The sequence below is a fragment of the Bombina bombina genome, chromosome 3, assembly GCF_027579735.1.
Source record: "Bombina bombina isolate aBomBom1 chromosome 3, aBomBom1.pri, whole genome shotgun sequence".
Taxonomy (NCBI): Eukaryota; Metazoa; Chordata; class Amphibia; order Anura; family Bombinatoridae; genus Bombina; species Bombina bombina.
Genome location: NC_069501.1, coordinates 1,009,354,107 through 1,009,369,245, shown reverse-complemented (window position 1 = coordinate 1,009,369,245; position 15,139 = coordinate 1,009,354,107).

The following is a 15,139-nucleotide window of genomic DNA, read 5'->3' as shown; positions in this document are numbered from 1 at the left end:
TTATACCCTGATGTTTCTCCTACTTTTCCTTGTTCCCATGGCAGAATGATTGAGGTGTCTTTGCCTCCTCCTGGTGGTAAGGTGTTGTATTTCCCAACAGTAAGGACGAAGTCGTGGACTCTCCTTGCCAGGAAGGAAAGGATCTTATCTGGTAAGCATAAATTATGTTTTTTTATGGAATTTTTTTAAAATAATTTTTATTAGACAGTGTTATTATTATTGTAACTGTACTTTGAATATTAATTTTCAGTTTGTAGCTAATATTCCTTTTTTGTCTGGAAATTTTATTATTCTGTAAAAAAATTAGAAGTTACCAGATTTTTTAAAAAAAATGTATTTCACTATTTAGCCTTATATCCTTTAACTTATTCTTTTTTTTTAAATTTTTATTTAATTAATAGTTTCCAGATTTGTTTATTTCTGGTTTTTATTTGTTTCTGTTGGTATTTTTTTATTTGTTTTCCTCCATTATTCTCCCATAATATATTTCTTTTATTTATTACATTTTTTCATTTTAGTTTAAGTATTTATTTTGTTATTTATTTTTCTAATTTATTTTCCTGTTATACATTTCACACTCTTGCTGTTCATCTTCTCTAGTTCCGTGTCCACTCTTAACCCTTGTTTATTTCTATTTCTCCTCCACTGTTTGCTCCATCAGAGGTTCTCTGATGTATTTTTCTTTTCCTCACCTTCTTGGTACATGACTCCATTTTCTGACATGTACACAGGAATTCCCCCCTCTTCAACATCACTTCCCTTCTTTCCCACTCTTCCTGCTTTTCTCAGCATTGTTCTGCATCCCTTGCAACCAAACCCTTCTTAAAAAACAGTGCTTATCAGCTTGCTCACACCCTCATGTCACCCCTTGCCTGTATAGCAGTAAATCTATTAGAAGAGGCAGGACTTAAACAACTAAGTACATATGTCAAAGACTGGAATGTTTTCTCCCTGTTCTACATCAAAGAGCAAATGAGAGTGTTAGCTACATATTAGAAACTATATGGTCATCTGAACTTCTCTGATTGGTCATTTCTTGCTCTGACCATTTGAGATCTGTTTTAATTGGTTATTCTGTTGCTATCTATTTTTTCTCTATTCTATTTTTAACACTTGGTGTATGTGGGTTTTAAAGGCTGTTGAGTAGTAAAGGAAAAGGTGAAAGGGACATGAAACCCAAAAATGTTCTTTCATTATTTAGATAAAAAATACAATTTTAAACAACTTTCTAATTTACTTCTATTATCAAATTTACTTCGTTTTCTTGCTATCCTTTGTTGAAAAGCAATAAAGTGTGCTCAGGAGGGTGCACGTGTCTGCAGCACTATATGGCAGCAGTTTTGCAACAATGTTATGCATTAGCAAGGGCACTAGATGGCAGCACTATTTCCTTTCTTGAAAAAGGCCCAGATAGGGGTGAAATGCGTCAATATAGACAGTCACTGCTCGAGTCTGAAAATAGGGTAAGCCTATTCCTAATAGTCTCTATTTATTTATTTTTATTTTTTATAACTGTTTTTATTGATTTTTTTAGCAAAAGCTATACAAAGCATTGGTAATAAGTCATTGACAGTAATCAATAAAACAATAAAATAACGAAGTTTGACAATAGTTTTTCATTTTTAGACACATCAGTCAGTATGGTTACAAAGGTGCTATGAGTAGTGGCACAGCAACAAAACAGAAAAAAAGGATCATAGGTATAGACATGAGGCAGTCACAACACCAGAGGGACTGTGGGTGGTGGAGTAGGTGTAAGGTTAGGTGGCCTCTTAAATTTATCTCTTATGTAAGATTCCCATAGAATTTTAATTTCTAAGTACACATCTAGGTGTTTAGTTTTCATGTAATGAAACTCTTCTAAATTTAATACTTTTTGGCACTGATCAATCCATTGTGCTAGGGATGGAGTTGTAGGCGTTTTCCAGTTCTTGACTATCAAAGTTTTAGCACTATTAATTAGGATGTGTAGCAATTTAGTTTGACAGGTGGTATATTTTTAGGGGTGAGGTGAAATAGCCATAAGAGGGGATCTCCAGTGATTTTGGGGCCTAGAATGGAAGAGATTTCCTTTATTACTATCGCCCAAAAGGGGGTAATGGCTGAACACTGCCACCACATGTGTGACATTGTTCCCATTTGGGATTGACATCTCCAGCATATATTACTAGTTTTGCTAAATAACTTATGACATCTAACTGGGGTGAGATACCATCTATGCAGTAGTTTAATATTCATTTCTAGCATTCTACAGGAGATAGAGGTCTTAGTAATGTTGGAAAATATCCGATTAACTTCTAAGGGGGCAATGTCCAGTCCAAGTTCATGTACCCATCTGTCCATATAGTAAGGGGATTGACTTGAGTGTTGGTTTTGTAAAAGGGCATACATGTGTGATAAAGTGTGGTTTACAGGGGTGTGTTTACTACATAAGGATTCAAATTGGGTAAGAGTTCTCATTATGTTTTTCATATCCGGGTGACTAGCTATATATGAATGGCATTGATATAGCTTGAACCAGTCTTGGAGGAAAGTGAGCCCGTTCTCTTTCAGTTCATCAACGGTATACCATCTCTGTTCATTGCCTAAGTGATATGCCATTAGGGATCGATGTTTTTTTTTAGTTGCGTAACCTATACGTCCCAGCCCTGGTGTGAAATCCTGGTTATCGGTGAGAGGGGTTAGGGGAGAGGGTCTACTGGAGAGAAGGGGATAGGCTTTTAGTATTTTGTCCCACATACTGTATGTTTCTTGTATGATTGCATTGTTAATTGGGGGAGAAAATTTATTAGGCTTTGGTCCCCAACATAAGGCGCTGAGGTGTGTATAACCCGCTAAATCATGTTCTAGACGGACCCACGCCTTTCGATCATAGTTTGAGAACCAGTCCACTATCCTCTGTAGGAAAATGGACTGTCTATACTTAATTAGGTTAGGGACTCCCAAACCTCCCAGTTTAAAGGGTAGACTCATAATGTGTTTGTGTTTTATTCCATATGTAGTCTAAAATTTGTTTCTGCAGTGTGTTGAGAAAAGGGGGAGGGAGGGGGATTGGAAGGGTTTGTAGAAGATATAAAATGTTTGGTAGAATGTTCATTTTCAAGGCATTTATTCTTCCAAGCCATGAGATATTACGGGAGCGCCAAGAGGACATTTCCACTATCAAGGTTTTTTGTAGTGTTTTAAAATTAGTCTCGAAAAGGCTGTTTAAAGAAGGTGTTAGGAAGATGCCTAGGTATTTCATTTTTTCTGTTTGCCATTTGAAGGGGCATGTCTGTTTTATCACTTGTATTTCTTCAGGGAGAAGCGAAATATTGAGAATTTCCGACTTAGATTCATTAATTAGGAAGTTGGAAACAGAGCTGAATTCTGAAAAGGAACAAAGAATTGGAGGGATAGAAGTGGATGGGTTTGTGAGAAAGAATAAAATGTCATCGGCGTATAATAGTATCTTGTGTGTGGTGTTCCTTATCTGTATCCCCTCAATGTCCTGTTGGGCACGTATACTGATGGCAAATGCTTCCACCAGGCAGGCAAAGAGTAGGGGTGAGGGGGGGCACCCCTGCCGGGTGCCGTTTGAAATAGGGAATGAGTGGGAAAGGGTTCTGTTTAATTTTACTTTGGCGCACGGGTTTACGTAAAGGGCAAATATTATAGAAATTATAGATTCGCCAAGTCCAAATCTCCCCAATACTGACCTGAGGAAGTGCCAACAGACGCGGTCGAAAGCTTTCTCCGTGTACGTTGACACTATGGCTAGGGGAAGTTCTTCAAGTGATACATATTCGATGAGATGGAGGGCCCTAATCGTATTATCCCTAGCTTCTCTGGTGGGGATAAATCCCACTTGGTCGTTAACTATGATATCTGGGAGAATTTGGTTCATACGTATAGCTATCAGTTTAGCGTATATCTTTACATCAGAATTTAGCAGGGATATAGGCCTATAATTTTCTACCCTATCAGGACTCTTTCCAGGTTTAGGGATGACGGTAATATGTGCCTCTAGTGCCTGCTTGGGGAAAGGGTTAGTTTCTGAAATAGAGTTAAATATGTGTAAGAGATGTGGGGTCAGGTGCTCTTTTAATTTTTTATAGTAGTAATTGGTGAAGCCATCCGGACCCGGGGCCTTACCGTTCGGAAGATCTTTAATAACCTTTTCTAGTTCTTCAATGGTGAAGGGTTTGTTAAGGAAGTCAGATTGGGTTTTAGAGACTTGGGGGATCTTGATTTTATCTGAATAGGCATCTATTTTCTGTTGTTTAGTGTGGAATAGAATACCACCCGATGCCACGTATGAGGGTGTTAAATTGTATAGGGATTCATAGTAGGATCTAAAGGCTTTGGCAATTTGTTTGGTTGAGGAATATTTTCTTGACCTTTATCCTTTATCTCTAGGATGAAGGATTTATATGTTTTACGTTTCAATTTACGTGCAAATAAGCAACTGCATTTGTTATCCACATCGTAATATATTTGTTGTAATTTAAGTGCTTGGGTTTAGTGCTCATAGGATAAGAAGGATTTAACTTTGTTTCTTTGCGTTTCCAGGTTCTCTTTGATAGTGGGGTTATTGGGGTCCCTTATTTGGTAAGCTTCTAGTTTTTCTATTTCCCCCAGGGTGTTCTTTAGAATTGTATTATTTGTTCTGGTTTTATGGGCTTTAATGCTCATGAATTCTCCTCTAAGTACTCCCTTATTGGCCTCCCAGAGGGTTCTATCATCTTGTACCGAGCCTTTATTAAAAACAAAATATTCAGTAAGCGTTTTTTCCACCTTTGTAAAGTAGATTGGGTCATCTGCTGCACTTTCATCCAGCTTCCATTGGAAGGGGACAAGTGGGGCTGTGAGCCAGGATAAGGTGAATGTGATCATGGAATGGTCTGACCAAACTCTGGGGAGAATTGTTATGTTTTTGACTGTTGAAAGACTAGTTACGTCCATCATAAAGTAGTCTATTCGTGAGTGGGATTGTTGGGGAGGGGAATAATAAGTTTAAGATCTATCCTCCGGGTGGGTTATTCTCCATACATCTTGCAAAACTGCATTTCTTAGATATGTTTTAACGTTATGAATAGTGTTACGGGAAATGTAGGACGTGCCGGTAGAAGTGTCTAAGGTTGGGTTGAGTGTAATGTTGAAGTCTCCCCCTATTATAACTAATCCTTTACCTTCCTTAAGAAGTAAATTGGTAAATTTTTTAAAGAATCTCCTCTTATTAGAATTAGGTGCATACACGCTCGCTAAAGTGACTTGGCTACTATATAATGTGCCTATGAGGATTACATATCAGCCCTCTGGGTCCTTAATTTTTTTCTGGAGCTTAAAAGGTATAGATTTCTTAAATAAGATTCCCACACCATTTTTCTTCACTTTATGAGATGCATAGAAAGAGTCTCCAAATTTATACTGGTAGGTCTTAGGTTCTCTTCCCGAGATAAAATGAGTCTCTTGGAGGAAAACTACATCTCCTCCTTGGTGTCTAAAGTCTCTGAGTGCTAAATTACATTTATGTGGGCTGTTGAGACCTTTAGAGTTAATGGTTAAGAGGGTAAGTTTGGGATTATATTGGGCAGGCATTATTAATCTTTACTAGCATAACATAGCACTAAAATCTTGCGTATCTATCGGAAAGAGATGGAGTTCGGTGTGGGTCTCTGGGGGTGGGAGCCAGAACGAATGGTGCTGTGCAACTCTGAGTGTCTATTAATGACTGTAATAGCTACTTTGTCAACAAACTATACAATATAACAACAATTAAACAATATATACATACGAACAAAAAACAGTAAAACATTTAAACCTGAACCGGTCTAATGACCAAAAAAGAGAGAATCTCCTATACGGTGGGAGGAGTGTTGGCCGGACCAAAGACTCCCCCCCAAATTGTGGGGGTAATTCTATTAAATTAAATTAAATTGTGCCGGGGGTGAAATGGTTGTCTAAGAAGCATGAAACAAATGATTGTGCTATTGCTAACACTATTTTTGACTAATTGAATTAGAAAGCTTAAGGGTTTGGGGAAATACCTGAATAAAGTATGGGATCAGGGAGGAGGGTATGAAGTTTGCATAGGGGGTTAATCTAGGGTACTAAAGATATAAGCTAACTATGAGGATTAGTAACTGAGTGACATGACGCCGCACAGTTCGGATATTCAGGGGTCCATGTAATGAGAGTATTGGAGAGGAGATAAATATCCCTAGTATAAGGTGATCTAGTAAGACCAAGAAAAGTAGGGCATGTAGGTGCGGCTGAATTTCAACATAAACCTATATAACAAATACAGTCATAGTTAAATACAATAAGAAAATTAACATATTTAGATACTGTGGTATGAAATGGGTCAGCTTTTATGGCATATTCCAGAAAAAAAAAGTTATATTGGTCTTCAAATATCCTGTAAAAGAAACAAAGAACAACAAATAATGCAATGAATTATTATCTCACCACTTCTCCAGGTGGAGAAGGTCAAGTGTTATCGTCCACAGGATTCGTTGCAATAGAGGGTGAGGTCTTTTCCCTACGTCTTCTGGTGGGGACATTATGCCAAAGTTCTTTGCTTTTCAGATGGTCCTCCGGAAAGGACCCGGAAGGGCCCTCAGAGGATCCCAGGTGTTGGTCTTTCACTGATATGCCTAAGCCTTTTGTAAAGAGTCCAAATCTTGTTGGCATTTGTATATATGAGTGTGACCATCCTTCGACACAATCAGGCTGAATGGAAAGCCCCATCTATATTTAATGTGTTTTTCTTGTAGGGCTCTAATGAGAAATTTCAAGTCCTTTCTCTTCTGGATCGTAGTAGGGCAGAGATTCATAAAAACCTGGAGAGTGTGATCAAGATATTGAATCTCTGGCAGTTGGCGAACCTTGTTCCATAATTCTTCTTTATCTTTGTATTTGAGGAAGCGTATAATGACATCTCAGGGCGGTGAGTTGGGTCTTGCTGCTCTCAGTGCTCTGTGAGCTCTATCTAGTTCTGTTGGTTGTGCTTGTGGGTCAGCTTTAATAAACTTGTATAAGCCTTGTAGGTAATCTTGTAGGTCAGATGTTTGAACGGTCTCAGGGTTCCCCCTGATCCGTAAGTTGTTTTGACGGCTTCTATTTTCAAGATCTTCTACTTTTTCTTGAAGTAGGTCAATTTTAGAATCTTGCATAGCTACACCCGTGTTGATATTGCTTATCATACCCGATAAAGTGTTTTGCGTATCTTCCACATCCTCCACCCTTTGTCTAATTTCACTGATTTCTTTGCGCAGGGATGTTAGCTCCTTTTTGATGAGAGCTTTTAGGGAGTCAAAATCAGCTTTATTTGGTAAGTTTGCGATGTCCGCCTTTAACTGTTCAGCGTAATCGACAGTCAGAGCTATCTTAGCCGGGTTAATGTCAGATGTAGAGATCACACTGGGTTCATTATTTTCTTCTTGTGAATTATCTTGAGGTTGGAAAAATGCAGAAACTGAGACCGGTTAGATAGATGGCCTTTCAAGTTCTTGTCTGCTTTGGCTGATTTCTTTGCCGCCATGCTGAGTAGGTCAGCTAGTAATATAATTGTGCAATACCTATAATAAGAGTGCGAGCACCGTTTTTATTGACAGCCTAAGATAAATAATAAGATGTTTTATTGTATGCTTATATTCGGATGGCAATAACTTAGTGGCGCTGCTTGTATTGTTTCTGCGATACAGCAAGTATTGGTGAAGTTACCTTGTTGGTAATAAGAGCAGCCGAGGGATAAGCTGCATGCAGGAGCAGATGAGGCTTATACACAAACAAGCCCGCCTGTTGAATATGTGGCTATAAGTGCACACTATTTGGAGCTTTAGATATATCCCATGCATGCTCAGTTGCTTATTGCCCAAATTGTGAATCACATAGTTTAAAGTTCGTATTAAAGTTCATATGGCTCATACACAAGGGAGTTAAATGATAATGATTATTGTCAGGGCTTTAATAAAGTGGAATGTGTTGTCACTGTTATGCCATGTTCAATAAATTTTTTCTTTTGCTAACGGCAGGAGATAAACATGCTGTGCCCATATTCAGGTTCTACGATTATACCTTGCGTGCTGTCTGAAGATTCAGTTGTTTGTGCATTTGTTCTCCTGCCACGTGGCGCCCGTCATGGCGTTCGTGGAGCTGCGGTATCACCGGGTATAGGTTGTCTTAAGGCCCATGCAGAGCAGGCATCAGGGTTTGGGCAAACAGCTACGGTGCTAACAAAGATGGTACATGATATCCCAGTTAAGGTGGGTTGGTAATGGCGGACCGTGGGCCCGGCGGGCAGGCTAGGTCTATGCCCCACTAAGGGTGATGTATATTCTTTTACCATCTGTTGTGGCAGGTGCTGGAGGGCTCAATGCATACTCCTCACAGTTTTTAACAGAGGTTCCCGGCACTAGTGAGCGATTAGGGGGTGAATTGGTCCGTCGCAACATGGAGCATTCACACTACGCGGCCATCTTCATTCCCGGCCAAGCTCCGCCTATTATCACTATTGCACTATGTCATTTTTTTTCACAGGTATCAATTATATTGGATATTATATTAGATTTTTGGAGCTTCACTTTTTGTTTCTATATTTTCCATTTTTTAACTTAATTTTTTGATTTTTCACTTTTATTTTTGTTTTTATTAATTTTTTCAGAACACTGGATACAACCTAATTAGGATTCGCCACACTAGGAGTCTCCATTTGGACACATTGGATATTCAGAGAGGACACTCATCAAGGACACTTATATCCACTTTGGACACTTTATATATATATATATTTTTTTTTGGATACTTATTTTTATACACAGCTATATTATTTACTCAAAAATTTGATGAAACTTGTCTTGAGGAATTAAACTACACCTAATCAATTGATCATAATTGGTTTTAATTGTTTTTAATAGTTTTTGTCTGTCATTCTGAATTGAGTATAGGGCACCCTACCGTATGCTAAGTTTGTAATAAATCAATTTTTAACTTTGATATTTTAGCATATGTAGATACTTTAACCTTTTTTTTGCATTCCTGCCTTCTATTCAGCACTATTTCCTGTCGTGGCGTGCTTCAGGCATGTGCACGCTATCTATCTAGGTATCTTTTCAACTTAGAATAACGTGAGAGCGAAGCAAATTTGATTATAGAACTACATTGGAAACATTGCTTCTATCTCTTTAATAAAATTTAGATTATACCTTCACACAGATAATCAGAATTGTGCCATAACTATTAGCCCCAATAATAGCAGAACAGATTCTTTATTTTTATTTTTTATTTTTGTATTAACATTCTACTTTCCCTATCCAAGTCATAATGAAAATTGTAACAAAAGGCATTTCTAGGGGCCCATGTTTAATATAGTTTCAGTATCAACCAGTAAGCAATTTTGTTTGCTAATTTGTTTGCTTGTGCTGTTTACTTTCCCTAAGGTGATTTGGTAACTGTCTAGTTATTAGATTTCCAAATAGTATTTACATGTTGAATTTTAAGAGTTGAGATTAATTACATACATTTTCATAAATTCCCGCCACTACATATTAACTGATCTAAGCACATGAATAATTTTTCTTTTTAAATTTATTTTTATTGAGAAATCATGCAAGTAACAATACAAAATGAGAGTATACATAGAGCATGGTGAATACAATAGTTATCTCTAGTAGAAGCTCAAGTATCCGGAAACCAAGCAACCGGCACTCTCAAGCAACAGCTCACTAAGGTGGCTTAAAGGATTACTTTCTGTTATAATTTTTAAGATAAACAACTAACATATTAAAGTTAATAAACATTAATTAAAACCTACTGACCTATATTTTCTCCAAAACGAAGTTTCATAACGTTCTAAAAGTTATATATTTTATTCGCTGATGATGTCACGTTATCCTGCCCACTATTTTCAGCACTGAGTGTTCAAAATACTTAAACCAATAACTTTGTGTTTAAAGCGCCATTTTGAAACCTAGGTATTGTAAACGGATTGGTACAGAGCAAAGGATACCCACGGAGTGGGTTTGGAAAACAATTAAAATTGCAGACAAGATTTCTGATATACGGTAGAGATATGTTAATGAAATGCTATTGATAAAAAGCGTATTTGGGGTAGTTAGTTAGTAACAGGCATAGAAAATATTTACTTACAGTGGCCCTTTAAGTAACAAGATCTTATTCTTAGCATACCTCATAATGATATTGATAAACCCCATTCTGAAATATCTGAATTCCTCATTATTCAAGACTATATGGAACTGAAAACAAAACAAAAAAAATAAATAAAACCACAAATAAACCCTACAATAAACTAAACAAAGGGGCTTGTAATGATCTAATGAGTTACCCATGAAAAGAAGTGATATCACATCACAGGTTGAAAATCTGAAATGGGCAACAATAAACCTGCTTGATATCTAACCTATGCTAATCTTATCTATAGAGAAGGTTACTGGTCAGGATATTTTAGATTCACCAATGCTGAGACAAAGTAACCGTACAGCCTTTTAAATATGGAGTGAGAGAGTCTTAGGAAATAAATCCCTTATTTGCCATAAACATCTGACAAGAAAATATTAAATAATGTTTCCATCAGCAAGGTGTAATTAAAGGGGCATTAAACACTTTGGGATGGTAATATAAAATGACAAATCATACATAAAAAAAAAGCTCTGCAATATACTTTCATTATTTATTGTGTCCCCTTTTCCTGTAATACCATTTTTAAATTGTGAGCTTTTCAGTTTCTGTTAGACTGTTATTATGTTATATTCCACACAGTCATTGGCTGCACACTCTAGAGTGACCTATTTATAACTGTCCCTAACTGGCCACAACAGAGAAGGTAACATAAGTTACAACATGGCAGTTCCCATTGTTTTATAGACACTAAGAGGCATATTTATCAAGCCGTCACCTATGCTGCATTCAACAGCACCAATACAATCGCCTGTCATTGCCTAACATCGCGGCCGTGGACCTGAATATGCTCTCCATATTTAACAAAAAAGCTGTCAAAAAGCCGCGTACCAAGTACGGGACGATGAGCAGCGGACTGTTGTTAACTAACAGTCATCGATCTCGCTGCTATTCGGCTTTTTCACAGCTTAATTTATATACTGTCACTAAACACAGCCACTATACTAAACTTAACCCCTATCCCGCTGCTCCCAGAGCCCACAGCATTTAAAAAAAGTTATTAACCCCTAAACCGCATCTCCCGGAGCCCATTGCAACTCTAATAAACTTATTAACCCCTATCCTGTTGCTCCCAGACCCCGCCGCCACCTACATTATGTTCTTAACCCCTAATCTGCCGCCCCCTACACTGCCGCCACCTACATTATGTTCTTATCCCCTAATCTGCCGCTCCCTACATCGCTGCCACCTACATTATGTTATTAACCCCTATCCCGCCGCTCACGGAGCCCACCGCAACTAAATAAAGTTATCAAAACCTAAACCGCCAGCCCCCCACATCGCCATAAACTAAATTAACCTATTAACCCCTAAACCTAACAACCCGCTAACTGTACATTAAATATTACCTCATCCCTATCTTATAATAAATTTAAACTTACCTTTAGATTTAAATTAAACTATATTAAACTACTAATTAACCTACCCTAACTACTATACTAAAATTACATTAAACTATATTAAACTAATAATTAGTCTACCATAACTATTACATTACACTACAAATTACATTAAACTACAAATTAAATTAACTATATTATATATTTAAAAACCTAACCCTGCACAAATTATTTAAATCTACTAGTAAAAATTACTAAATGACAAAAAAAATAATAAACACTAAGTTACACAAAATAAATAAGAAATTACCAAAGATTTAAACTAATTACACCTAATCTAAGGGCCCTATGAAAATAAAAAAAAGCCCCCCTCAAAATAAAAAAAGCCCTAGTCTACAATTAACTACAAATAGCCCTTAAAAGGGCCTTTTGCGGGGCATTACCCCAAAGAAATCAGCTCTTTTACCTGTAAATAAAAAATACAAATACTCCCCCAACAGTAAAACCCACCACCCACACAGCCAACCCCCCCAAATAAAAACCTAACTAAAAAAAACTTAGCTCCCCATTGCCCTGAAAAGGGCATTTGGATGGGCATTGCCCTTAAAAGGGCATTTAGCTCTATTGCAGCCCAAACCCTAATCTAAAAATAAAACCCACCCAATAAACCCTTAAATAATCCTAACACTAACCCCTGAAGATTCACTTACAGTTTTGAAGATCCGATATCCATCCTCAAGAATCGGCAGAAGTCTACATCCAAGTGGCCGAAGTCTTCATTCAAGCCCGCAGAAGTCTTAACCCAGACGGCACCTTCTATCTTCATCCATCCGGCGTGGAGCGGCTCCATCTTCAAGACATCCGACGCGGAGAATCCTCTTCTTACGACGTCTTCTTCCTGAATAAAGGTTCCTTTAAATGATGTCATTCAAGATGACGTTCCTTAGATTCCGATTGGCTGATAGAATTCTATTGTCTATTATCTGTTGCAATCAGCCAATAGGATTGAGCTTTCATCCTATTGGCTGATCCAATCAGCCAATAGGATTGAGCTTGCATTCTATTGGCTGATTGGATCAGCCAATAGGATGAAAACTCAATCCTATTGGCTGATTGCAACAGCCAATAGGATTTTTTTTAACCTTAATTCCGATTGGCTGATAGAATTCTATCAGCCAATCGGAAACTAAGGGACACAATCTTGGATGACGTAATTTAAAGGAACCTTCATTTGGGAAGAAGACGTTGTAAGAAGAGGATGCTCCGCGACGGATGTCTTGAAGATGGAGCCTCTCCACGCCGGATGGATGAAGAAAGAAGATGCCGTCTGGGTGAAGACTTCTGCGGGTTTGGATAAAGACTTCTGCCGGCTTCTTGGAGGACTTCTGCCGCTTGGATGAGGATGGATGTCGGATCTTCAAAACTGTAAGTGAATCTTCAGGGGTTAGTGTTAGGATTTTTTAAGGGTGTATTGGGTGGGTTTTATTTTTAGATTAGGGTTTGGGCTGAAATAGAGCTAAATGTCATTTTAAGGGCAATGCCCATCCAAATGCCCTTTTCAGGGCAATGGGGAGCTTAGTTTTTTTAGTTAGGATTTTATTTGGGGGGGTTGGTTGTGTGGGTGTTACTGTTGGGGGGTATTTGTAATTTTTATTTACAGGTAAAAGAGCTGATTTCTTTGGGGCAATGCCCCGCAAAAGGCCCTTTTAAGGGCTATTTGTAGTTTATTGTAGGCTAGGTTTTTTTTGGGGGGGGGGGCTTTTTTATTTTCATAGGACCCTTAGATTAGGTGTAATTAGTTTAAATCTTTTATAATTTCTTTTTTTTGTGTAACTTAGTGTTTATTTTTTTGTAACTTAGTGTTTGTTATTTTTTGTAACTTAGTTGTTAGTTTTTTGTAACTTAGTTGTTAGTTTTTTGAGTAGGGTTAGGTTTTTAAATATATAATATAGTTAATTTAATTTGTAGTTTAATGTATTTTAGTCTAATAGTTATGGTAGATTAATTATTAGTTTAATATAGTTTAATGTAATTTTAGCATAATAGTTAGGGTAGGTTAATTAATAGTTTAATATAGTTTATTTTAATTCTAAAGGTAAGTTTAAATTTATTATAAGATAGGGATGAGTTAATATTTAATATAAAGTTAGCGGGTTGTTAGGTTTAGGGGTTAATAGTTTAATTTAGTTTATGGCTTAATAGCTTTAGTAAGTGCTAGTGATGTGGGAGGCCAGGGGTTTAGGGGTTAATACATTTATTTAGTTGCGATGGGCTCCGGGAGCTAAGGGATAGGGGTTAATACATTTATTTAGTTGCGGTAGGCTCCGGGAGCGGCGGGATAGGGGTTAATAACTTTATGTAGCTGTCGGGAGCAGCAGATTAGGGGTTAATAACTTTTATTTAGGTGGCGGCAGTGTCGGGACGGCAGATTAGGGGTTAATAAGTATAATGTAGGTGACGGCGGTGTAGGGGACGGCAGATTAGGGGTGTTTAGACTAGGGGAACATGTTAGAGTGTTAGGTGTAATTGTAACTTTTATTCTCCCATAGGAATCAATGAGAGCAGCGAACATAAGCTTTTGCTGCTTTCAGACTCCCATTGATTCCTATGGCATCCGCCGCCTCCAGCCCGGCGGATTGAAAACCAAGTACGCTGGGTCGGAATAGTGGCGAGCATACCTAGTAGATATTTGTTAAATAGCAAAAGTAGTCAGATAGTGCCGAATTTGCATTCGGAACATCTGTAGTGACATAAGCATCGATCTGTGTCAGACTGAGACTGGCGGATCGTATGTTACGTCACAAATTTCTACTTTTGCGGGTCTGTAGGCTTTGATAAATAAGGGGAATCAAGCTCGCCACAATTATGCTGCGGAATTCCAGCGTATTTGCAGTTGACGGCTTGATAAATAGGCCTCCATAACTTTACACGTATTTTGTCAATATTTAAACAGCTAATAAAACTTTAAAAATACATCTTCAATTTAAACTCAAGCTAATGTTTTCTTTGAATGCATCATTCTATCCATCATTTCTTTAGTGTTTTATGCCCCTTTAAACATTATCTCTACAAGTTAGGTTTGTCTCATCCTATAATGTACAATAAAATCTGCTCAAGAAGTTTTAAATGCTGTCCAAATAAAATAAAAACAAGTCATTTTTAGAACAGTTATAGCAGCACTTAGAAAGTATAAGACTTAAACATCTATGACAACGGGCTTAGATTGCAGTGAAATGCAACATTTAAATTCTGAAATTTAAGTAATCACAAACTGACAGACAAATCACATATCTGTGTATAATTCTCAGCTCTGTTTGTGTACTAACCTCCAAGCACCCAAATAATGAGAATTTTCATGACTTTTGATTTAGTAATTAACAACAATTTGGTATAGCAAAACATATGTCAGACTGTGATCATTGTTGAATATGCTAACAATTATAAAAAGCATTTATCGATTTAAGAGCAAAATGTTCTGTCAAATAGAAATCAAACTGAGATTGGAGAATAACAGTTGAGATGCACTAAGTCCATTAACCAGTAACAACTTCAATTCAGCATACTGTCCAGTAAATTAACCTATGTCAACCTTCAATATGCCCATTCCAGCAAGGATAAAC